The 27533-nt window shown below is 38.4% G+C and overlaps 1 protein-coding gene across 2 annotated transcripts in view; it reads left to right on the top strand.

Annotated features, from left to right (window-relative positions):
* Positions 1-27533, top strand: part of TSHZ2 (teashirt zinc finger homeobox 2) — a 416498-nt gene that overhangs the window by 269476 nt on the left and 119489 nt on the right. The window lies entirely within an intron of this gene.

Raw genomic sequence — 27533 nt, 5'->3', positions numbered from 1 at the left:
ATTTAATGTCAAGCATAGAAAAGGTCATGTACACTACAACCAAGGTGAAATACAAAAATTCAGGAACGCTGTTGGGTGAACAAGTTTGCTAGCTTGGTTTTATCTTTGTGTCAGTGAATTATCCAATTTATGCACACAAAACAAGATGAGCAAGAAGAATCGCCTTCCACCGGTTTGAAGACAGAAAGCCATTACAATACATAGAGTGGGAACAGTCAACATGTATAAAAACACACTTTATAGTCACTTCTCAGAATTGTGCTGCTTTGTTTTTGTTTTCTATCCAAAATCCTTGGAAATCATACATTAGTTCTGCACCATTTTAAAAATAAAATAACAATGGACACTATTTCCAAATTGTTCCTGGAAATCTTTGTAGAATCTCAATTGTAGGTATGGCTACCACAGTCCAAGAGTAAAGTTACCACTGATTAGAAAATGGTTTTTCCTGCTCCTACTCTTTTAGAGTAAATCAATATGTAAAGTTCTCACAATATGGACCCAAGAATCACTGCTATTAAAGCTTCCTAATAAAAGCATGACAGGAGGTAATAAAAAAAGTTGGCAACTTCATGTGAAATGTAATCCTGCAAAGAGAACATTTCTCCTCCCTAGATGGTACCCCCCCATGTGATAAATTCACAGAAGTTTAAAGCAATGAACTGACCAAGAATATCTAATTTACAAGATCAGTTGACCAAAGGTTTTATGAAGAGATATGGTGTTGTCTTTAGATATTTAGCCAATAAAGCAAAGATATTTGGGAGGGAGAGAATCAGTGGTGGGATTCAATTTTTTTTTTACTACGGTTCTGTGGGTGTGGCTTGGTGGGCATGGCAGGGGAAGGATCCTGTAAAATCTCCAGGCAGAGCTGGTATTTGTTGATTCTCCAAACAATCTATGCCACCCAAAGCTTATACCTTTCTAATTCTAACACTCTTATTTCTCAACAGTTCCTACTCTTTCATCCAAACCAAAGATCTTATCTTATACTTAACCTTTGGTTTCTTCCCCTTATGGATTTCATATGAATACATATGCCCTCGGTTAAAAGGTGTAACATTTTTTTCAAAACAAATATTGTTGGAAATACAAATATCATTCCCTCTATTTTTACCACCAAAATTCTTCCAAATAATGATAATTATATTTTTTCTTGTCTTAATGAATCTTAATTTCACTCTACCTTGACATAATTATTTTGAAATGGCATACAATGCATATTAGTTATACTGTTATATTGTAACTAACTAACCAACTAAAAAAGTATTCCCTTTTTCAATATGTAAACCAGTTTTTGCAATCAATTCTTTTTAATCTTCCATCCTCATATTTTTGTTAGCATCTTTTTTTTAACCATTGTTAATGTTAAATCCAGCTATGGAAGGAATGTGTCTATTCCTTCCATAGGATTTTCTACAATTAAAAGCAGGTCATCCACAAATGCTGTTAGTTTATTTTTTTTTTTTAACCTTCAGCTATTCTCTCTTCTTGTCTTACAGCTCTGTTCAAACTTTACAAACAAAAATGAACAACAATCATGAAAGTGGGCATCTTTATCTTATTCCTTTCTATATTTTACAGGGTTTTGTCAATTCACCATAATTATAATTTATGCCATTTGTAAAGTATTGTCAATTTTATCCACTTAATAAAAAATTCTTCAAATTCCGTATAACATTTTTAGAAATCCAGTTCAAATGTAATGCTGTGGTCCCCTTCAACATTCCACACTTCTGCTGTGGCCTCTAGTTAGGGGTGGGCTTCAAAAATTTTAGCAACGGGTTCTCTAACCCGTTGCTGGGTGGGCATGGCCATGATGGATGTGGCCTAGCAATAGCCTCCTGCACCATGGCGGTGGGGGGGGGGTGGCCTTTTTGCCCTCCCCGGACTCCAAAGGCTTTTCTCAAGCCTCAGGGAGGACAAAACCAGCCTCCCTGAGCTCCTGAGGCTATCTGGAAGTAAGAAACGGGGCCATTTCCGGCCTCCCCGAACTTCCAGGATCCCTGTTTTTTATCCTTCCCAAACCTCCGCATGCGCCCTGCACTTATCTGCATCCAAAATGGGCAACGTGGGGACTCCTGGGAAGGGTAGGGTGGGGTGTGTGGGGTCAGCCAAGAATAGGATTTGTGGGTTCTCCGAATTGCACAGAATCTTAGCTAGGGGCTCTCCCGAACCCCTGTGAACCCCCGGCAGCCCACCCCTTGCCTCTAGTGTTCTATCCACAAATCAAGCAATGGTTCCCTCCATGTCCTGTGAGTTTACTCATGAAGAGCTGCCTTCTGAAGCATAAGTGGGTGATTCCACAATTTCTCATTTGGAGAAGTACTGCTGGTCTGCACTCACCACCCAACTGCCAGTCTTTGCTTTGGCATCATCCCTGTTATTCACAAATGTGTTAGTCCACAGTTTTTTCTACCTGGAAGTTTAATAAACATACAATCTCTATGAGAGCCAGTTTGATTAAGGCACTAATCCAGAAACCAGAGGATAGTGAGTTTTAGTTCCACCGTAGGCATGAAGTCAGGAGATTAACCTTGGGCCTATTCCTCTCTCTAGGTCCTTGGAAGAAGAAAACAAGGCAACTTGTTTTCTATTTCTGTAATCTTCCCAAGAAAATTGCAGCGACTATCCAGGCAGTTGCCAGGAGTCAACACTGTATTATAGGTACACATACAAAAATAATCCTATATTTTAGTAAATTCAAGTTCCTTTGCTTTTAGAAAGCAACAAAATATGCTAGCAAATATTCTAGTGACGAGTCTTTTTGCTTCAAGTGCACTCATTTTGTGGCAGAATCACAATTAACAAGATAATCTTGAGTAAACCTAAGACATTTAAAAGTATATAGTATTCTATTTTTAATTTTAAAAAAAAACTTTTAACAGCACATTTGAGATTCTGAAAATAAACATCCATTTTTTAAAGCATATTTGAAAATTTACTCTCAAAAATTAATATGACCAAATTTGCACTTTTCTAAAGTTATGTTGAAACCATCTTGAGATGATGCCGGATAAGTTTTCTTTTCTCAGAGGTATGTTCATTGTCCAATGCAATACTAATTTATTCTTACTTTTAACTAGCCCAAGTTTGGTGGGAGTATATTTCTCAATCCACAAATCTCTAAACATCAGAATGAGGGATAACAATGAATTTCTTTTCATGTTCAATTGTTTATAATGAATTCATTGAGTGTTCAATTGTTTAGTATTTAAATGTATTTTTCTCTCAATCTAATTGTCTGAAGAATTTATACTTCATCTTTGCAATATAACGCACACACACATATAAAATCTGATAGTTGCCTAGATCCATTTTTTTTTTAAAAAAATATTGCTGTTTGTGAAACATGTAGAGCTAGTCAAAGGCAATTTTTCAGGAGTAAAATGTAGCTTAAAAGTTGAATTTGCAGAGAGAAAGAAACTTTTTCAAAATCTTGTCAAACTTCGAATGAGCAAAAATATCAGTTGTGTCATGCAGTCATTGGTGGATAGTTGTCATCATACTTTGATATTGTATTGTTGTTGTTTTTAATTTGATCCAAGATGGCTTTCTTCTTCTGCATTCTTATAATTTATTAACTGTCAATAGATATTACCCACATTTATAAGTATGAGGACTTAAGTTTGCTTCAAAAATAAGAACTTCTGACCAGGAAAATCCTTCTTGTCAATGAATTCCAACTATATTATTCGAAGCTGGACTTTGTAGTGACCGAACACGCTTTGCATATGCTCCCAAATACTCTTTATTTCCCATATTGTAGCTAAGACCAATCATTCAAAACAAAGATTCTGAAGCTGAATATTAATGCAGATTCTCCACTGTTCAAAGCCAAGCATTTTTCCTAAAGCTTTCTTTTGGTAAGTAAACAGGCAGTTCTCTGAAAAGAATCCATTTGAAAATACGGATACCACAAAAGAAAGAAAGAAAAAAGCATAATGATAAACAGGGGTGTTCCCTCCCCCCTCCGTTTTTCCTTTGTCTTTCCTCTTTTTTTCCTCTTTTTCAACCCATCAAGTTTAAAGATTCGATGGTTCATCTCTCCTACCACCCCCCACAATTCCCGTTTATAGAAGACAACTGACAACTCTGTGGTAAATGGAAGAAAGAGCCGAGCAGAACTAAAAATCCTCTAATGCATTGACACTAACGTGCCCTCTATTGTTGAAAATGAGCAGGCAATCATGAATGTTCATCAAATGACTCCTAATGCAGTTAAAGCATTCAGCTATAATTTCTCCTTGCATTTATAATTACTGTCATAGACTGCACACCTCACTGAGCAGATTAAAGCTATAAACTATTTAGCCATAGCTTTAAGATGAGGAACTTGATTTGTCTGGCAGCAGTTATTTGTTAGAAGAGCTTGACACTTCACATAAAAATGACTCGACTTGATGAAGAACAATGTGGCTTGAACAATGCAGAGGGTTTAAATCAGTCATTTATACCACACCCTGGAAGGATGGCAAAGCAATTTGTTAAATGATCTATAGGACACCCAGATAGCTGTTTGAGTTAAGTATACCCAAATTCTTCAAAGATGGGACTGTGAAGGAAACCGTGGTTGGTGTTTTGATTCACCATGCCTGCCGCTTGTTTTCCTTGCTATATCTTTTTTTTTAATGTACTTTTTGTACATTAGAATGTGGGTGAGGAGGTGGGCAGAAGTGAATATGACAAAGGCCTGCCAACAACACATCTTGGATGAAGGGAGGCCAAGGAAGCGTGCTTGTAATGAAGTCAGGAGATGAGGCAAATTGAAGGGTTCCAGAGAGAGGAGTATAACTGATTTAGCTTTTGGTGACTGGCACACACTTCTACAATGGCTGCCACAAGTGAAGACTTTTCTAGAAGACTAATTAGTGAAGTCGTTCTACAGTATGTCATCTCTTCAAGTCACCAGGTCATCTCCTTTCTACCCCTCTTTCCTTTTCTGAACAGGTGGGCTCACCTCTGAGCAAGGCACTATCTTGTTGAACTTCAAAGACTCAGGAAAACAAGATAATGATGAAGGCTGGTGCTTTACAGTGGCCAGAGGAGATTAGGGTCCGTCCCCCCCGTCCCCCCCGTGAGGAATTAAGATGGTGTGTATGTGTATCTCGGTGTGCTTCTGCTCTTGCATTTGTGTATGCTGAGAAGCACAAGGGAGGATCTCTGGATCACATGACCAGATAGATCACATGACCCAGGACTGGAATGGAGCTGTTGCCAACATTCTAAGCTGTCTGGAACCTGGTGTTCCTAACATTGTCCTTGGAGAGATGTCTTCTTCTCTAAGACCCTGACAGATGAAATCCATTTTGCAACTGTTTTTCTGACTCTCTCCTCACCAAACATCTATGTTCAGGGTAATTATATCGGAGACTGAAGACTTTGTTATTTTCTGATATCAAAATCAAAATATCAGAGAAGTAGGGGATATTTCTGGCTAAAATGCGCAAGTTAGATAAGTTTTCATCTTATAGAAATTATAGTTATATTTTCAAAGGAAAGGAAAGTGAGAAAATAAAATTGGTCTGACAACTTTTATAAGAAATAACATATTATTTGACCCTTTATTATTAAAATGATCCCTCATTGGCCTCTCTTGTTATTAAAAAGCTTTATTCCTGGAGCCATTGTTAAGAAGGAGAATGGAATGTTTGGCCTCTTTTATAAGGTTGGAGAATGGTGTCCCTGCTCAGGTGTTGTTGAACTACAACTCTTGACATTGTCAGTCATTCGTCATGCTGGATTTTGGGAGCTGGATATTGACTAGGTTACAGCAACCTCTGAAGAGCCACAAATTTATTACATGTAATAAATCAGAAAGATTTTTCTTCTTCTAAGGAGTTCAAGATATCATTCATTGTTTCCCCCTTACGCTTGTTTGGAATAAATCTTGAAATAGGTGAGACTAATTTGGAATGTCTGTTGCAAAGATAGCTATGGGGTGTAATGTCTGTATGGAGAATCAAACCTATATTTTTCTAGTGCTGGTCTGACATCAGTATACCACATGGTCTCCCATCTGGAGATCCATCACATCAAGAAGTATAAGATGTTGCCAGCATCTCTGATACCTGATTCTTAACCATTTGGCACTCAATGCTAATTCAGTCTTCTTTTTCTTCAACTATTCTTAGAGTTTAAGACAGTTTACACTACAGGTTGTCCTTCATTAATAATGGTAATTGGGACCAGAATTTGTCGCTAAGCAATGCGATCATAAAGCAAGATGTCATGTAACAACACCACTTAACGATGGAAATTATGGAATGTCTGGTTGCTGTCATTAAGCGAATCCTATAACATCATTAAACATGATGTGATGTGGTTGGCATTTACCTCCTGCTGGCTTCCTCATTGGTTTTGCTTCTTGGAAGGCAGCAGGAAAGGTCATTAATGGTGATCCCATGGCAATGGGATATTGCAATTGCTAGCCTACTGTCAGGTGGCTGGATTGTGATCACATGATCACAAGGATTGCTACGACAGCCACATTTACAAGGACTGGTTGTAAGTTCCACTTGTTCAGCCCTGTTATAAATTCAAATGATTACTGAATGAGTGGTTGTTAATCCAGGATTCCCTAAAACTACCCAATCCAAATAATTCTTTTAAAAGAAAGTGAAAGATAAGTTGAAGAGCAGCAACCATACTTAAGACAATTTCAAAATCTCCAAATGCCTGCAAATATTATAATTCCATTGTGACCTAAAAGGATTGTGGTTGTTAAGTTTTGGAGTGTCCTTAGATAAGGTCTTGTAATTATTTTATTGTTGTGAGGAGGCTTTTTGATAGCACCTTTATTAATCATTTTATATTGTCTCTGTTGCCATCACCAGATTAGAAAATTCTTGAATGATTTCTTTTAAGATGTAATCAAAACACTAAAAGTCAGGAAAGCTGTTATGAGGATTTCAACACAATAAAAGAGAAGACAAATCTCATTTTTCTTTAATCTGAGTAAGTTCAAGAAGTCCACACCCCATGCATATAAGTCTCTCCAAAATGGTGTTTCTCCTTTGATTAAAAAGAGAACATTTTCTTTTCTTATAGAACTGAAGGAAGATAAAGAAGTGCAGGAGGAATGCTAGGGAGAGGGCTAGAAAATAGTAATGTTTGTTGTTACATTTTCATGCACATTTGGATATGGTTAAGTCTGTCAAAATGACTCCTAGAAAAAAATTGAAGTGTAAGAGAAGAGAATATATGTAGCTCAAGATTGAACTATGGAGTCCATGGAACTGTCTGAGAAATCAGAGCAGAAAACAATACCCTAATCAAGGAACTACCAAGTAGGAAACTACATCTCCATAACATTGGCAGGGCAAGCTGTTGTATATAAACAGGGAGCATTGAAGATGTTGGGTAATGAAACAACCAAACAACCAAGCTCAGAAATCACCAAGGACTCCACAGAACTGCAATACTTTGGACCTTCTGATCAAGAATTCTGCCTTGTTTGTCTTCTACCAAACCATCACTCACACAGGTCTATTAGAATGTGAGATGAGCTCTAGTGAACTGCAGCAGAAATCCTTCAATACGCCAACTTCTTCCAACATTAGATAACCAGAATCCTTTGAGAAGCTCACAAGCAAGACATTAAGATACCCCCTTCCCCTACTGTTTTGTCCCCAGAATCTGATAATCAGAAATATATTACCACTAAACATAACAGAAGTTTGCTTCTAGAAAATGAAAGAAACAATGGTAATACTGTAGCTCATAGTTTGAAGAAAGTCCTGTAGCTCATACTTTGAAGAAAATCAGGTTTAGTCAATACCATACTGAAACAATTGAAATTAAAAGATTCATCAATTTTCTAACTAGATAAATCAAGAATAGGAAGCTCTTTGAACTTCCACATATGGCAAAAACTTCCATTCCTGTAGCACTAGCCAGCATGACCACTCCATTACATTGTGCACAGTGGATTTCCTTTCAATGCTCATCACTAAAATTTGTGGGTGCAGAAAATGGCTGTACAATTTCTCTGAATTTCTCTAGGGACAGGAAATTCTTAAGCCAAGTCTCCATCTTTGTAGTCACAGTAATACTTCTATAAAAAGTGCCTTAGAAGGAATTCCTCTTCATGTTTTTCCTGGACATTTAATAGAAGCCAAGAAGATAAGGGAGGTTGTAGACTGCTGAAAAGATGAATGTACATATCTTGGGACTAAAAAGTCTGTTCTGTGTTAATTGCTCATCCTAGGAACATGTCTTCAATATGCTCTACTTAGAACTTTTTATCCTTAAAGCAAGGTATTTCCCATCAAATTCCAGAGGAATTTCTTTACTTAGTACTAAAATAAATGCTACAGTTTTATTGTCACCACCCACTGATGTCATAATCCTCATTCTTTGCCACCACCTGCTAGGTCACCGCCAGGTGATGTCATATCCTCCCTTTTTATGTTGGTTGCCTTCTTTGCTCTATACTTCCACCCCTTAGTACTTTGTGCTGAACCTTGAGGCTGCTGGCAAAGAACAGGGATAAGCATGGGATGGGGAGTAAGGAAATGAAAGCGCCCACCTCCAGATTTTCTCAAACAGCTGGGCTATTGTAGCAAAGCAAGAGAAGGTGAAAAGGCTGTTACTTCTGCTTCCTTCCTCCCACACTTGAATTTCCAAGAATACCTCTGCCAGCAAACCCTATCGCATGACAATCTGCAGGATGTAAATGCTCCTTAGATAAATTTGGCAATTGATTGCTATGTTTAACTAGACACAGTTTGAATTAAGAGAAAATACACATTTTCTCCCTTCCCTTCCCCCTCAAGTACAAGATAAATGCATATGCTTTCTGGCATTATGCTGATAGATTATTTATAATGATTTACTGCAATGTTTTTCAGAAATTCTTGGGCTATGGTGGGACCTCTCTTTCAGTATTTGAGTTGGAGAAGGGAAGGGGGGATATGAAATAACTATACAGAGGGAGAGAGGGAAGGAGGGAGGGAGAGGAAGAGAGAGAGTGTGTTGGTAATCATGCCAGAAGTCCATCTAGTCGCAGAGTCAGGCTCCGTTCAAGCTAGTTAAAACTCTGCTTGTTGCATTCTCACCAAGTGAGCCAACTAGTTTTAACCTTAGTTATTTTGTTACAGAAATGTTAAGCTTTTTCATTCTGCTCCTTAAACCCTGTCATTAAAACTATTCTACCTTTTTGTTTAGAAGATTATCTTGCAGGGATTTGTCTGGCCTTTTTAAAAATCACCTGACTTAATGCTTTATCATCACCACCCTTGGTGACAGCGAAATCTATAGTTTAACTATGCATTGTGTCAAGAAGGACAGTGTTTTTTTTTTCCAGAGGGTCTGCATTACCCCTCTGTTAATTATAATGAATGACCGAGGGAGGGGAAATCTCTGTCCCATTGCATGATTTAACATACCTTGACCATGTTGCTCTTTACTCAACTTTGCTGGAGGGAAAAAATCCTCCAATCCCTTTCCTTGTAGAAGATGCTGTTTTCCTAATCATTTGATTTTTCTTCCTATTTCCAGACTTTTTTGTGATTGCATGAACAGAGATGAATGGATTTAATTACACTTCATTTGGCCTTTTATTGCATTGTGCTAATATTCCACCTTTCTTTCATCAGCTACTATTTAGAACAGGAAGAGCTGGCTTCCATTAGCTCAACAAAGCCAAGCACTGTTTCCAACTTTTTACAACAAATAATAACAGCACAACAGAGCCCTGTTCTTTTGGATCCCTGTCTGAAACCAAATTATCCTCATAGCTAAGAATCTGAAATATTTCTCTTGAGGATCATCTAGAAGGAGATTGTCAGATACATGTAACATCAGGGCTTCGATTAAAATGCCATGACTTCTATTGTGACCATTTTGACTGTTGCTTCCTGAAGAACTGATGTTTTAAACCAACAATGAAGCAACCTATTGGAATTATGAAATTCTCCATCTCTAGACATTTTTAGAAGTGGCTGGGCAAACACATTTCATGGTTAGTTTAACTGGATTTCCTCACATGGGAGGAACATATTGGAAAGAGTTGGAATGTGATTCCATTCAACTCCACAATAGATATTATATACATTGTAAAAACAATCCATTAAGAAGATTGTGACCTCATATGTGCTTCAGCCATACATTAGATCAGGGGTGTCCAACCTTGGCAACTTTAAGACTTGTGGACTTCAACTCCCAGAGTTCATTGGTTTGTGTGATTTATATCTGCCTATATCTACTGTATTAAAATTTAAGAAGATGAGAAATCTTAAAATATGTATTTGATTTTGTGGAGCCCTAAAAAGGTCTCCGGGACCACCCAGGGTCCCCAATCCCTATGAAAACTGCTTCATCAATTTCCTGGGAGTTTGCTCTTTAATAGGAAGTATGAATAACCACTTCTTTTTGTTCTTAGCTGAAGATACAGAGCTGTTTCTTTGGGAAATGTACTTCATTATTAATGTGAATTGTACTTTTTTATGACAACCCTTGAGGCAGTTGAGATTGACAGAGATTGCCAAATGATGTATGATTGTTTCCAAGCATCTGTTCTCCCATATCACTGAGGGAGAGGGGACAATGATAAACACCAGTAATGAGTGAAGAAATAGAGAGACAAGGAAGGTTTCAGTTGGCATTTTCAAGGACAGGGTCTGTACAATATTAGAGCTGCAACTTTATAAAATGATGCCACAAGAGAAGAAGTGTGGGATTAACTCTACAACTAATCTCAATATAGCTACTTCTCAGGATGTACAAGAATGTCATTACAGTCCCTATTTTTTTAAGGTTTGTTTGTTTGATTGTTGTTTTTTCTAGGAGATCTATGGTGAGGTAAGAGGAATAAACTAGGAATAAAATCTGGTTAACATTCTTCTACAGGAAAATCAATCACTCAATGCATTCACTTCTGAAACTAGGTGTCAGGTGAGGCTCCATTCAAAATCCAAGAAAGAAAACCTTAGACTCCATTGTTTTAGAGAAAAGGACTTTTACTGAAAATTGATATGGCAGCATCAGAGGAATACAATATCTGAGGCAACAGGCGCAAAAATCACATATAGAAATTTATGTCAATGTTCCCACCCACAATAGTTCAAATTGGCCATCCAATCTGAGATGTGCATAACGTCACGTGGGGCATCTTCAGATGGCGTTTCAGACATCTGGCTCACTATGGCGGTTGACTTGGCCTGGATAGATAAGCAGCTGCAGCTGCACAGTAAGCAAGTAAGCATATCCAAGAAAGTTTTCCCAAGTTTTGCACTTCACCCTCTCAAGCCTCCAGCACTCTTCCCCACCCCATATAGCCTTCCCCCCATTTCTATGGCAGCCGGAAAGTCAAGCAGAAGACAAAAAAAACCAAACCCCTGGATACTTCTTGGAATACCATGGAAACATAGTATTCCATGATACGACGTGTTTAATCATATAGAGTATCTAAGATTGACTGCAGAAAAGTAGCCTCTTACATATCATCCTTACATAGGTATCAGAATGCAGGACATTTTTGGGTGGGATAAAACAGATAACAGATAATCAGAGTTGGAAGGGACCTTGTAGGTCATCTAGTCCAACCACCCCGCCCAAGCGGGAGACCCTACACCACAAATGGCAGCAATCTCTTCTTGAAAGTCTCAAGTGATGGCGCTCCCACAACTTCCAAGGGCAAGCTGTTCCATGGGTTGATTGTTCTCACTGTCAGAAAGTTTCTCCTTATTTCCAGGTTGAATCTCTCCTTGTTCAGTTTCCATCCATTATTCCTTGTCTGGCCTTCAGGAGCTTTAGAAAATAGCTTGACCCCTTCCTCCTCTCTGTGGTAGCCCCTCATGTATTGGAAGACTGCTATCATGTCTCCCCTGGTCCTTCTCTTTACTAGACTAGCCAAGCCCAGTTCCTGTAATCATTCTTCATATGTTTTAGATTCCAGTCCCCTAATCATCCTGGTTGCTCTTCTCTGTACTATTTCTAGAGTCTCAACAACTTTTTTATAATGTGGTGAACAAAACTGGATGCAGTACTCTAGGTGTGGTCTTTATAGAGTGGTATTAGTACTTCCCTTGATCTTGATTGTATCCCTCTGTTAATGCAATTTAGGATTGCATTAGCTTTTTTGGCTGATGCTGCACACTGCTGGTTCATATTTAGCTGGTTGTCCACCAAGACTCCAAGATCCCTCTCACAGTTACTGCTATTGAGCCTGGTTTCACCCAGTCTATATGTGTACCTCTGGTTTTTCATGCCTAAGTGTAGGACTTTACTTTTCTCTACATTGAATTTCATTTTGTTAGATATGGCCCAGTGTTCTAGTCTGTCAAGATCCATCTGGATCTTGGGCCTATATTCTTGGGTGTTAGCTATTCCTGCCAGCTTAATATCATCTGCAAATTTGGTAAGTTCCCCTTCTATTCCCTCATCTAAGTTGTTAATGAAGATATTGAAGAGTACTGGGCCTAAGACGGAACCTTGTGGCACCCCACTGCTTACTTTCCTCCATGTAGACTTAGACCCATTAAGGACTACTCGTTGAGTACGGTTTGCCAGCCAGTTGTGAGTCCATCTAGTGGTGGTGCTATCTATTTAACTTTTTTCTAGCTTACTAAGAAGTAGGTTGTGGTCTACTTTGTAGAATGCCTTGCTGAAATCTAAATATATTATGTCCACAGTATTTTGCTGGTCTACTAATTTAGTCACTGTGTTGAAGAATGAAATGAGATTGGTTTGGCATGATCTGTTTTTAACAAACCTGTGCTGACTGCTAGTTATTACTTTACTTGTTTCTAGATGTTGGCAGATCTGTTTTTTTATTATCTTTTCCAGTATCTTCCCGGGTATTGATGTTAGGCTGATTGGTCTATAGTTTCCTGGGTCTGTTTTTTCCCCCTTTTTTGAAGATGGGAACCACATCAGCTCTTTTCCAGTCCAGAAGAGATCAAGAGGCCCATCTCACATGTGTTAAAAACTGCAACAAATTTTCCCCTAAATGAATTAGCATATTTACAGTCGGATAAAAAAAATAACAAATACAGACATAACTTTGCAGTAGAGTAAATGGTAAAATGAATCAAGCTTATACCAAGCTGCACGTCTCTTCTGTACTTCCACAAGATAATAAGAGAAGCTAAACTAAACTCTCAGAAAAGAAATGTAAAAACATAAGCATGAAAAGTTTGTGAATCTATATTTCATTCCTGAAATCAAGGAGGGAAAAAAGTCAACATGATCAATTAGCAGAGTGAAAATTTGTTTAAAAGCACAGCTTGGAAAATAAAAAAATTGTTCCATATGTTCCTTAAATTTTCCACCTCCCACGTACAAATGGGATGGGGATAATCTGGCTCTACATATATATTCTTTCCCTTGTGGTACTTATAAATCAAGCCATGCATATTTGGTGGAGGATTTAACCCCAGTACAGTTGACCTATGTTTTGTCTTTTTTGGATTCAAAGAGATCCCACTGTGCTCAACTTACATTGCTCATTTTTAAGTTTAATTCATATCTTTCATTCTTTCTGTCTCCTCTGTCTTTGAATATCCCCCACTAGGTGGTCTAGGCCTCAAGTGGAAAATTTACTGGCAAGACGAGAACGTATGAGCACATTGTTTTTTCAATATGATTTAATGACATTTCTAGCCATTCCCATGGCTGTTGAAATCCTCCGTAATTATTCCCATTGGGGATTGAGCCTCCTGTTGGTCAGGTGAAAGCCCATACCAATGTCAAGTGCCAATAAATTTGAGATCTATAAATGCAAGAGCTCCATGCTTCAGTAATATGGGGTTAAACAGAGTGCAGCAATGTATACATAAATCATAGAGCAGATCCAAATATTTATTGGTTGAAAGAATTTTTAAAATGAGATAATGACTTTGAAAAGCGATGTGCTTGTTTCTTAAAGCTCCATCCCCTTGCTTATATTTATAGCACAATCAGTATTAAGGCTGTGTGGAAGCTTCTATGGGCTCAGTCAGTTTGAAGGCACCTCTTTTTGAACTGCCCTATGGCACCCTGGTTTCACTTAACTGAGATTCCTCAGATCAAAGTAGCCTGTCAGGATGGTCTGGCCTAATCCTGATGATTTGAAACCAATTTTATTGTAAAGCAATTCCTAGGTCCGTGATGGCGAACCTATGGCACGTGTGCCACAGGTGGCACTCAGAAGCATTTGTGCCGGCATGTGAGCCGCAGGCAAAGTTACCTCACTGCGCATGTGCATGCCTCACAATTGATTTTCTGGTCTGTTTGAGGCCTTTTTCGGCCTCCCAGAGGCTTGAGAAAAGCCTTTGCAGGCCAAAAAATAAGCCAGTTTTGTCACTTCCTGTATTTCCGGAAATACCGGAAATGACAAAACGGGCCCATCTTTCAGCCTGCAAAGGCTGCACAGGCTTCCCTCAAGCCTCTGAGAAGCCGAAAAGGGCCTCAAAAGGGACGAAAATCAGCTGGGAGGCACAATGCAGGTAAGGGGGCAGGGGAGGTGATTGGGGGGCACACGCATTGCCTGCTGGGTGCTAGCACGCGAGCACAAGCGCGAAAGCGCACACACAATTTTTGGCACAGGAGCCCAAAAAGGTTAGCCACCACTGTCCTAGGTCCTGCCATAGTCACTCATGACTCATTCACTGCTCATTAGGACTACTACAATGTGCTCTCTGTGAGGCTGACAAAGAGCGTTTTATGTCATGAAAGTTTAGATTATAATATATTTACTAGATTTTAACTTAGAGCCATGATGGCATAGTGGTTAGAATGCAGTACTGCAGGCTACTTCTGCTGATTGCTGGCAGTTCGAGTCTCACTGGCTCAAAGTTGACTCAGCCTTCCATTCTTCTGAGGTGGGTAAAATGAAAATCCAGATTGTTGGGGGAAATATGCTGACTCTGTAAATGGCTTAGAGAGGGCTGAAAAGCACTGTGAAGTCAAAGTGCATATAAGTCAAAGTGCTCTTGCTCTTGCTTAGGCTTATTCTCTCTTCTCAATTGTAGAAAACAGCCATTTGAGCATGAAAAATTAGGACCACATTTTGCAAAATTTAATATTTGTGTCCAGACAGTGATATGAATAGACACTAGAAAAACAAGATCTCCTCTGAATTCACTTTAGAGATCTCATGTGGAAACTGGCAATGCTTCAAATTGATTATACTAGTTACTGACACTAAAAAAATTAATAAGATATTCGAAAAGGAGATAATGTTCAAAAACAAGATGTTTTGATTGAAGTATATTGAAAACATTATAGACAGCATTGCACATATATAATAACCCAATTAATATAATGAGCTAACTTTCTTAAGCTTTGGGCCCTCCAGATATATTAGACACAGTAGTTGTTGGATGAAAGCGTTCAAAGAAACTCTAGGGATGAAAGCTAGAGGAGCAGGAGGAGCAGGAGGAGGAGCAGGGGACTATTTTCATACTATTAGTATGATTATCAAGGAAACTGCATGGCCATGCCCATGAAATCTTTAAACATCAAGCTTGGCTCAAAGGAAGATTTTATGTTACTACTAAATCCAGCTTCACACTATGTGTAAACATGCTACTACCGGTATAATAACAGAATAACAGGCTTGGAAGGGACCTTGGAGGTCTTCTAGTCCAACCCCCTGTTCAGGCAGGAAAAGCTATAACATTTCAGATAAATGATTGTCCAATCTCTTCTTTAAAACTTCCAATGTTGCAGCATTTACAACTTCTGGAGGCAAGTTGTTCCTCCGGTTAATTGTTTTAACTGTCAGAAAATTTCTCCTTAGTTCTAGGTTGTTTCTCTCCTTGAACACACCATCTGAACACATCTTCAAAAGACACATGAGCATGCAAATGCAGGTCAGTCTGTACAATCCTGACACATAAACAAGATAACCCTTACAAAAGCAACTTCTACAAACTGGAGATGGACCACTGGTATCTGAACGCAAAATAATGGTTATGTTTGAGGAAAATAGAATATTATATTTTGAATACAGAATATAAATATCCTGATTTTCAATTTCTCTGAATTTTGTCATGTATTTCTCAGCTCACCAAAACTGCTGCAGTATGCTTTTAAAATGAATATTTTGTAACATATAATATGTTAGGGATAACATAACATATTTACATATTTTTTATTTTAATTGTTCAAAATATTTACCGGTATTTGTATACTTACTTATTTATTTAAATTTGGATTTTTTTCAAGTTTAATATAAAAAACCCCAAGTTTAAATTCATGAGAAAACATGCAAAACTATTCCAGATGGGAAGCAATCCATGAACACGACAGAGAAGGAGGAGGGGAAAAAACCCTTCTTCGTTCTAATTTTTGAATTTTGCACACTGCAATATATTTCTCTCTCTTCAAGCCATCCATCAAAAAGAGAATTTAGAGCTGTGTGGCCAAAAATTTGTTCTTTTTTTGGGCTGCTATCAATATGTCCAGAGCAAGAAACACAAACGCAGCAATGATATATTTGAAATTTCCAATTCTGTGTGAGGGTATTCCAGTTGCAGCCAGCAATATGAAATGTGTTCATTGGGTTTGTTTGCGATGGAGTGCGTTTTAGTGTTGCCTATCTGATGTTTCCCAACCATCTCCATCTTTGTCATTGCAAGCCCATCTTTTTCAATCTAATGAACTCAAACCATCAGTGCAACTTAAGTTCGGCTGTCTGTTCTTGCATAGTTAATATTAAAAATGTACTAACAGCGCGGCTGCAAAATCAAATTATGCACATAAATATGCTGGCATAGCAGAGGAGGCGGCAGAAGCTGAAGTTAGCAACACTGATGCCAGTTCACATTTGCAAATCAACCGTCAATCTGTCATTAAACATGTTATCAAATGATGATAAGTGTATGCTTCTTGCTTGCATTGGTACGCTTATTCCCGATGTTGATGTGCATTAATGGGATAATATGCATTAACATAGTCTTGCTTGGGTGAACACAAAACATTTTTTATCCATCTAAGCTAGTTTCCCCCTGTGGCCCCCAACTAAGTGTTTTATGTTATCAAATTGCCAAAAAATGGGAAAACATATTACTTTTAATTAGCAAACCATGAATTATTATTAGTAGTATTTCATTCATTTTCCTTTAAGCCAGGCTAACTGTAGCATATTGGCAATATGTTTAAAGAAATTTGTTGCAGTGAGGAGTGGGGGCAGGAAAAAAATCACTCCACTCTCTTCCCTGTAATATCAGCAGTTCTGTGCTGACAATTATCTGCCATTTTAATATGCTGGTCTTCCCTCCTTAGGCCTACCTTTTTGATACTGATGGTGATTTCAGACCAATGATGTGAAAGGCAAAAGAAGAAATTATTTCAGGTTACAGAAGCCTTTTAAATTTCAGGTTACAGAAGCCTTTTGAATCCTAAGTTTATGGGTGGAGTAAGATAAAATGATTAGTGTCTTCTAGGTGTTTTGAATATCAATCTCCACAACTGCTAACCAGCATGCCCAGAGCAAGGAATTGTGGTGGTTGTAGTCCAAAATAAAAGCATCAAGCTGTCAGCTTCTACTTGGTGATTTAAAAAAAAGGTAGCACAGGAGTCCTAACACTATATATTTTGATGATAAATGATTGAGAAGTAGTTCATCAAATTGTACTAAAGCATATACCAAAACAAGTGTTGCTAAGTAATATTTGTACCCTGGAAGCAGAATTTGGGTGTGAGTGGGATTACTGGTACATCACAGTTGCATACACTAAAGTCCTGTGACTCCTGTCTCTAATACTTTGGGTGCTGAGCCTAGAAATAAGGACAGGGGTGGGATTCTACAAGTTCACACCTATTCGCTAGAACCGGTTGTTAACATTCTAAGCAGTTCGGAGAACTGGTTCTTAGAAGAAATTACTGACCTAATCTAGTAAGAAAGGCAGGAAGGAAACATTCTGGTGTTGCTTACAGAAACTGCCTCTCCGTTAACTCTTATTACATTCTTGGCAGGACTAGACTTCCTGTCTCAGGAACTTCTCTGGAGTTTTTCCCCCCTCCTTTGCTGGTACTTTGCTTGTGTAGAGTGACCATTCAAAGTTACAATGGCACTGAAAAAAGTGACTTATGATCGTTTTTCACACTTACAGCAGCATCCCCCACAGTCATGAGAGGCCAGGCAAGGAGATGCGTGCCTCGATGTGAGTGATGTTGAGTTGGCCACGCCCAGCCAGTCACATGACTACCAAGCCATGCCCACCAACTAAGCCACGCCCACAGAACCAGTTGTTAAATCCCACCCCTGGATAAGGAGCCCCAAGATTTGTAGGAAATTATTAAATAAATCATTGGGAATAATATACTAACCAAATTTCATTTTTTTTAAATTTTTAAACTTTATTTACAAGAATTAAAAACATACAAATTTTAAAAATACAAAACCAATAGTGTATACATAACACATTCCTCTTTACATTTGATATCGAATTTGATACGTTCTAATAGTCATTACTGATATTTCTCACATTTCCATTTACTATCACATCTTAATCACTAAATAGCTCACAATACTCTACTAATTCTCTCGTTGGTTTATAACTCTTTATTAATTAATAATAATTTTTAAGAACGTATTTATTAATGTCTATGGAGATTCTCAGTCATCCAGATCCCGGTTGTTCCAAAGGTGCTTCTCCCCCACCCCCAAATAAGGCAACTGGACTTTGTTTTTCTTTGAAGATGTTTTGCCTCTCACACAAGAAGCTTCTTCTCAGAACTGAAGAATCTTTTTTGATGAGAAGCGAAACATCTTCAAGGAAAAACAAAGTCCAGTGTCCTTCTTAAAAAAACAAGAAACACCGTTGGGAATGTCCTGTTGAATTACTTGTTTGTGAAATTTCAAGGCTGCACTGTTCTGTACAATTATGAGAGCTGTACAGTATCAAAAATACTCACTAATAGAACATTTTTTTAAAAAAAAAGCACCAATACCCAAGTGCTTAATCAAATAGAATTCCACAGAATCTTGGAACACATTCTAACCCAAGATCTGGGGAATTAGCCAGATTTCAAGACTTCTTGCATATCAGGGTGGAAGCTGTATGAATCTTCAGAGGGCAGGTACCATCTTAAAGAAAACATGCTTCCTAGATAGCAATAGCACTTAGACTTATATACTATTTCACAGTGCTTTACACCCTCTCTAAGCAGTTTACAGAGTGAGCATATTGCCCCCAAAAATTTGGGTCCTCATTTTACCCACCTCAGAAGGATGGAAGGCAGAGTCAATCTTGGTGATATTTGAACTGCCAGATTGCAGGTAGCAGAAGTAGCCTGCAATACTGCACTCTAACCACTGTGCCACCGTGGCTCAGTTAGATCCCCAATGTGACCTTGTTTAATTAAAGAGACCTGGAAATGCTCATCCTACCTGATTGTAGAGGATGGACAGAAACTATCAGAGTTAGGTTGGTCTCTCAAACAAGTGAATTTGTGAGATCAAATCAATTTTCCCTGGCTCCATTCAAAACTTTCTAAAATGTAACCTTTAGTAGGACAAGTTTTAGTAGGACAAGTCTGGCTCTTAGGGCAAAACAAAAGGTGGACCTGTAGAGACCTTTGTCACATTTGCTTATTTCCCAAAAAATCATACAATTGGTCCCAGTTGTTTTATCTTCAAAGCAAAAATATCAAGCAAGTTAAAAAATGGTAGGGAAAATCCAATGAAAAGGGCAATCATTCTATGTGTTTTTCATTTATAGCCAGTGTGGTCTATTGAAAATATTGAAATTGTGAATGGTAGTTTCTCAGCCTCATTAAGGAATGAGGACCATTCGCTTATTTTTTCATGAATAATTTTGCCACGTCATCTGGCCCTGCCCTTTCATATTTCTATGTAATTTCTACACACATGTACAAACCCAGTTCTTTCAGCAAAGCAAAGTGAACCAATGTGGCCAATTCACTCTGCTATTTAAAAGGAAGTGTTGTGCTTCAAAAAGATGCTTTGCCCAGATTTTTTTTGACAAAGACAGATAGACAGACAGATGGATGGATGGATGGATGGATGGGGAAGGAAGGGAGAGAGAGAGAGAGAGAGAGAGAAAGAGAGAGATGTGGATAGATAGATAGATAGATAGATAGATAGATAGATAGATAGATAGATAGATAGATAGATAGATAGATAGATAGAGAAAGACAGACAGATGAAATATGGTAGCACTCTAGATTTATCTAATTTACAAAGGCATTATAATGCTGATGGTATTTTATGTTTTTTTTGTTAATGTGCTAAACCTCGTTACCACCATGATTATTTATTGTTTCTACATCTCTGTTCTTGCAACTGATATAACTGATTTCATCCTTTTCCCCTGTCATTCATTTACAACCCTTGGCTACCTCACTAGTAATGGCAAAGTCTAAAGCATTGATGAACAAGTCAAAAAATCCCAACCCCAATACCTTAGAAGTAGCACACCCTTGTGGGTGCAATTCAGTATTTCTACTCTCTCCTTTCCTTTTTAAAAAAAATCCATCTCCAATAGTATTATCATGTGCTAAGAAGGACATTGCTATACAGTAATAAGTGGCCATGTAGTGTTTGTCTCTATCCATCAAGTAATTATCTAGTCACTTAAGTTAATCATTTCAATATTCATAATTCAATGTGCCAAAAAAACCAATTTGCATTTGAAATGTCTTTCAAATGGGAAAAGAATATTGGATAAGTGTATGCTAACACTTATTTATCTATGAAGTGGCCAAGGGGTGTGCGCGAATGTGTTATCTTTGTACAATCATTTCCCAGGAGACTAGAGCTTTCCCTGATGTCCCATTTTTTCCATTAAATTCCAAAGGAAGATCCTATGACAAATTTTCTTACCTCTTTTGAAAACTCAAGAGTGTTAGCAGCCAGAGAGGCTATAGAATGACAGAAAGATGTGTACCCGAATACAAAAATGGTAGTACTCTTTGCCCTCTCCAACAACTTAAAAACTCTACCAACACAAAGTCAAAAGATATTCTCAAACACCTTGACAAAAGATAGACTAACAGAAGGTCTTTGAAGGTCCTTGGTGCCCTCTGAATTTGGTTGTTTTCTTGCAGACATTTCATTACTCAAACTAGCATTGATGATGTTACCTAGTAATTGGGTAATGAAAGCCTCAGAGAGCACCAAGAACAGCAGATTTCAAACCTGAGCTGCAAATATTCTCCTTTACTAGAAGAACCTTTTACAAGAGAAGAATTCTTTTAAGATATTGAAAATCAGATGTTTTATATAATATTATAATAGGTTTCACCCTACTCTACCACCAACATATGACATGGCAACGTGTCATTATGGAACGATATGGCAGGGGAACCTTTCACACAGAGAAATGAAGGGTTCCTGATGATGTTGGCCCAATAGCCATTTGCTGGCAAAGTTTTAATCTGATCTCCTGCATTGAGCCTACAGTTGGATTCAGTGGCCCCTTCCAATTTTATACCATGGTTTTCTTTTCTTTTTCTTTTTTTTTTAAAAAAACAGCAATTGGAAGATAAACTAATGTCTCACAACCCTGCGATCCCTATCAGGGATCCAAGGAAATGGATCAAATGGGACTTTCATGTCATAAGTACAGAATGATTTGAGTAGAATGGAATGGGATGTCGTTTTGTAAACATGAAAGTGCCTGTTAGTTATCAAAGGATGGCAAGCATTTGTTCAGCCTTCCTCAGATCCTTTATCCTTCAGCAAAGCCATTGCTTAGCATTCTTTTAAACCTCAGATATTTCCTGGCCCATGATGTGATCATTAAGTGCTGTTATACTGATTAGCAGCAGAGAATGGGGAAGGGCGGGCGGGGGAAGGGAAGCTCTGGGATCTGGCACGATGAGCTTCTGCTGTTGTTCCTCTCACTCCTGCCTCTCTGAAGACTGACTCTTGCAACCATATTTCAATCTGCCTTTCATGCAGCTTTGGAGCACATTCAGAATTTGGAAATGACAAGTAATTTGTCAATATGTTTTCGCCATATGTATTAAGCTTGATTTTTTTTTAAAAAAAAAAATGACAATCAGCGGCCCTTGTAATGGTACCGTATGCTTTTTTTTTCTTTGCTCTGCACATTTGAGTCTGCGCTGATTTAAGCCGCCAACAGATTCAAAATGCTGGCTTGTGTAGAGGTAGATTCCATAGATCATCATCCTTGTAATTCAGCCGCGAGACCACACACTTGCAGCCACACACAACTCTTGATTTCTGCTCAAGAAATAGGGAAATAATTGACCAAGTCACTTAAAAATAATCATACCTCTTTTCATGGAAATGTTTGGTCAGCGTGTGATTCCATAAATTATTTTATGGAATAAAAGAATGTATAAAAACAAGAATTATCCATGTCAGAAGCTGTGCCTACAACTTCAGGCCAAGAAAGATGGGAGAAGGAAAAGACAGTCTATAGCAGTGTTCTGTTAAGCACCAGTAAAATCAGGAGATCCAAACAGTTTAAATGGGCATAAAGATTTGTTGTGAGCTTGAGCTCTCTTCAAGGACCTGAACAACTAATGGCCAAGGGAAATTAGCAGAAGATAGGAAGGAATTCAAAGTGGACTTAGGTCTCTTGTATGTGTGAAGGGATTCATGATTGATAATGCAATTGACTCCTCCCTCAGGCTCAGCCTGGTCATCTCCTACAGTTTCTCAACCTTGTCAACTTTAAGATGTGTGCACTTCAATTCCCAGAATTCCTCGGCTAGTTGAGAAACACTAGTCTAGAGCAGAGGTTCTGACCAGTCCTGGAGAACCGGTAGTGGAAATGTTGAGTAGTTCAGAGAATCGGCAAATACCACCTTTGCCTGGAGATTTTACAGTATCCTACCCCTGCCATGCCCACCAAGCCATGCCCACAGAACCGGTAGTAAAAAAAAATTGAATCCCACCACTGGTCTAGAGTAGAATCAGAAGAGAAAAAAATGAGATAAATGCAGAGGTCTAAGTCCTAGACAGTAAAATGGATGAGAATTTTAGTAGCAGGTGAAAAGCTATTTTGAATGTTCCTCTGTACAAAATTTCCTTATTATATAAAAAAATAAGCACAGGCAGAGAGGAATGTTTCTGTTTTTCCCAATTTCTTGCTGTATTTCATCTTCTCTGTGTAAGTGCACTTCTTTTAACCTATTTTTTTTTAAATGCAGATAAATGACTTGAGAATCTGAAGTTTACTCTGTTCTTTCAGAATTTCTCAACTCATTTCCATCTCAGTCTTCTGTATGTGAATCTGTCTTAAGTAGGAGAAGTGTTTTTTAGCTGATGGAACCTACACAACAGTTTAGGTGGGCTGCAAGCATTCTTTGGCAATTGCAACAACAACAAAAAGTATTGCTGGAGTTCTGGGTTGTTAAAAAAAATAGCCCTGCATCAGTTTAAGTGACAAAAAACAAAATTCTAGAAATGCTTTTTCCTGTAAAGTGGAAAAAAGAAAGAAATATATCTGAAGGGCAGAGAAGTATCTGAAACAGAGCTGTACAAAGACATGCTGACAGATTAGAATAACAATTGTAGTGCAAGACAGAGCATTCCATTGCAATAAAGGAATGGGAAGGCTATCTGCTTCACAACACATGAACCAGCTCTTATGTGCAATACCAGCTCTTAATGCATTAGAAGCCCCCTCCCCCACTTGTACTTGTTCCAAAGCAGAATGGGATAACTCACCACAGCCAACTTGTGGTGGAACAACTCATCATGTCCAACACATCAGAGGACAACTCACTGAGGGACAATTCAAGAATTCAATTTAAACATTTAAAATAATTTAAAAATATATTAATTTTTGTCATTCACATTTCATTTTGTCCCTCCTTTTGTATCCTTTCTTTAAAGAGTCTATTCTACTATTTCTTCAATATTAATGTAACTCTTGGCCATGGTGAGTTGTCCCACATTCAGTTGACCATGCCAACTTGGCCATGCTGACTTGGTCACACCAAGTTGTCCTAGACCCTTCCAGAGAAACTCCCCCCCATCTGCCTGACCACACCAACATTTTTTTCTGCTCAGACCATCTTTGCCTTCTACATAGCTTTTTCATGGCAGTCACTGCTCCTTCTCAGAGCTTGCTCCTTGCAGGAGCAGCTTCACTAGCACTACTTTTGATTTAGCTCCAACATTGGGCTACTAGTAACATAAAAACAAATGCAGCTTGGCTGGCAATACAGAGGAAAGGAAGGAAAAGTCTCTATTGAAACAATCCCTTTTGTAAATCAACTGGAAGTTGAAAAGCACTATAATTTCAAATGTTCAGGTTTCTGGGAAGTTTTCATCACCCAAAATGAGAACAGAAAGACAGTTCCTGTTCAATTTAATTTGTACCAGATTATCATCTTAGATCCCTGTTGTTGTATCTAGGAGCTGGGATAGATACACAAACTAGGAGTGGGGAGAAAAATAAATCAATAGATTAAAATTTGACAAAAATGCTGTATGTTGCATAAGCACATTCCAATTTCTCATCCAAATATGCTGGCAGACAGGCACATTTTCATAAAACTTGCTGTAAATCATAAACCTGAATGCCTGCAAATATACAGATGTTCTTTTCAGATAAAACAAACAGCTGGTTTCCACCAGAGTGGAACCCAGGTTCATTAATAATCTTCCGAGCATAAATAAAATTTTAAAATGAGACTCACCATTCAAGGATTCCAGAACAGAGAGGAAATATATCACCATCTCCTTCTCTCTTTTCATTCATTTAGCAATTTATAAGGCTGCTGAACTTGCAACTCCCACTCTGGGTGGCTAAGATGGGTTAAAACACATAGAGAGAAATCCTAAAGTGCTTTTTTAAAGGGCAACTAACTGGACTTTCTTCTTCAGAACTGAAGAAACTTCTTGGGTGAGAAGTGAAATGTCTTCAAGGAAAAACAAAGAAAATCCAAGTGCCTTTAAAAAAGCACTTTTGGGATAACCAAGACCTGGATAACTAAGACTCTCCATAGACATAGAGAGAGGAAACAAGAATAAAAACAACAAAAAACACATAGTATTACTGAGGCCAAAACACACTCATATTCTAAATCCAATGCAGGAAATAAGAGCTTCCAATAAGGCAGGGCATCTGAATTATTATTCATGTGGTATAATATTATGGCAGGAAGCCAGAAGAACATGTACTATCCTATCTCTGACATTGGTCCTAGGTGTACCAGAGTTTATCTATGTAAATGTAGCCCTTATTCATAAGATGTTCCCATTGCTGCTTTTAATCATATAAGCAAGGTTCTGATCTAGATATACAGAGCCTGTAGCTCAAGATATTGGTCTCCATGATTTGCTATGCTGGTTCGGTTACTCAAATTTAAAACGTTTTGGTTTACAGAATGTACGAGGTGCTCAACTCTGAGTGCCTTATAATTTATGACTGTCCTCCAGAAATTGTGGGTGCTCCAACGCTAGATGTTTTTAAGAAGAGATTGGACAACCATTTGTCTGAAATGGTGTAGAGCAGAGGTCCCCAAACTTGTCCCCAGCAAGTTTGGAGACCTCTAGTATAGGGTTTCCTGCCTGAGCAAGATCCCTTCCAACTGTGTTATTCTGATCGAGGAGGAGGAGGAGGAGGAGGAGGAGGAGGAGGAGGAGGAGGAGGAGGAGGAGGAGGAGGAGGAGGAGGAGGAGGAGGAGGAGGAGGAGGAAAAAAATGGGGAAAGAAATCGTAATGGTCCACAGATATATAAAAAAATGTAAATAAATACCCAGCTAAAAGGACTCTCAACCATTACACTGCCCCAAAGTCTGGGAGAAGCCAGGATTTATTGGCTTCCTGAAAATCTTCAGGATGGCAGCCATCCAGAATTAGGGCAGATATCATTCCCGAAGGCATCTAGGGCGACAATAGTTCATCCTTGCTCTAGTTCCTTTGCAGCACATTATACCAGTGTTTCTTCTATCACTTGTCCTGCAATCCTTTATCAGTCTAAAAGATTTTGCAGCTTAAAGAATTGCTGAGGGAAACATATTTTGAGATATATTATCAAAACTATCGTATCTTGTATGAGAAATGAGTTGGTCTGTACCGTGTGACACCTTAATTCATATTCATTAACTTATGTGTATATCCATGTGTTATCTTTGTACGTCCTCTCCTCAGCCATGTCGTCTCAGACAACACTTTCTGTGAGATGAAACATCTAAGTTTACAAGAGGATAAAACCTGCAGAATTGTTATCAATAGTACCTCTATCAATTAATTCACTAAAGTTTAATCATTTCTCCCAAAAATATGAAGGAAAGACAAAGAGACTCAGATTACAGTTTTTCAGAGACAAGGGCCAAAATGAAAGTACAGTATTTTTCAGGTAAAAGGTGCAATTCATGGAGAAAACAATTGCTTTTCATGAAGATCCTAGACTCGGTCAAAGGTATTGACAGTTTTAAGGAAGATATAGAAGCTGGTGAGAATAATGTGGACTTTTAGAAGGTCACTGCCTGATTAGACAATAGACCTAGAGGGATTACTGATTTAGGAATATACCTTTTACCAGCCTGCTCATTGACTTATCTTCATATCTGCCTAACCTCAATGTGAACATGTCTAGCAATTGCTTTTAATGCCAGATCCTCATACTATGTGTTCGTCTTGTCCTTGGTCCATTGCTAACCCAGTTTCAAGTTTCCTTTAGCTGTTCCATTTTAAAGAAGTGCTTTCCTTTTCTTAAATTAATTTTGGCACACTTTATGGATGGCATAGTCATTGATTGCAATGAGTAGATAGATTTGTCCAGCTCCTCTTGGGCATTTTTACCTGCTGCAGGTAGGGCTCCTTCCTTCTGGCAGTAGACATTGCAATCTATACCCCTATTGGCTAGGGCCGCAAGAGAGACTGGGCATCATACTTTCACAAAAAATTTGCTTGTGTAAGATGTGAATGACATTTTCTGAAGTACTTCTCAAAGGAGTCTTTGCTTCTCAAGACTCCTTTGAAAGAGGGCTCAACCTGTGCTTTTAAAGACAGGACTAGCATCTTTTCTGCACAGGACAATTTAACTGGAAAAGCAGGTTCTGTCACCTCTGTGTCATTTGTTCTGTCACTGTGTGTTTCTGCTGCTCCTACCTACAGAGGTTTTGCTGAGTAGTTCAGAGTCTTACACATTTTGATGGGGTGCAGAGATCCCAGGAAGAATAGTGAGGGAAGGGGAAGTGCCCGAAGCAGCCTGCCTTGCAGCTGAACCTGACTCTCAGGGCAAGACAGACAGATGTGGGTCAATGACACAGAGTTCTGCAACCTATTGGAAAACTTGGTGATTATAGCACCTTCCTACACTTCTTACAACCCCACTTCACCCCACATTAGGGGAAATGATTGGAAATTGTTTTCTCTCTGGCAAGCAATGCTTGGTGGGAGGAGAAATGAAGCTGGGTGATCCCATCAGTTGCCTTTCTTAATTTTTCCTTAATTAAAACAGTAAACACAGCAACCATCGGTGGCTTGGTAGCATGGCAGGGTATGGCTCAGCAATTAGGCCACATTTTCTGCTGGCTCAAGAGCAATGGACAACAGTGCATCCTTGTGTCACTTTAACATAGGCATCTTTTAGTGACTTTAATGTTTTTACATAACTGGTATTCTGCCTTTAGTTGCACCAGACATTCT

Source organism: Notechis scutatus, chromosome 3 (assembly GCF_049901735.1).
Source record: "Notechis scutatus isolate UNSWTSFEM ecotype Mainland chromosome 3, rNotScu1.2, whole genome shotgun sequence".
Classification (NCBI taxonomy): Eukaryota; Metazoa; Chordata; class Lepidosauria; order Squamata; family Elapidae; genus Notechis; species Notechis scutatus.
The sequence above is the reverse complement of the archived record's forward strand: the minus strand, read 5'-3'. Positions and strand labels throughout refer to the sequence as shown.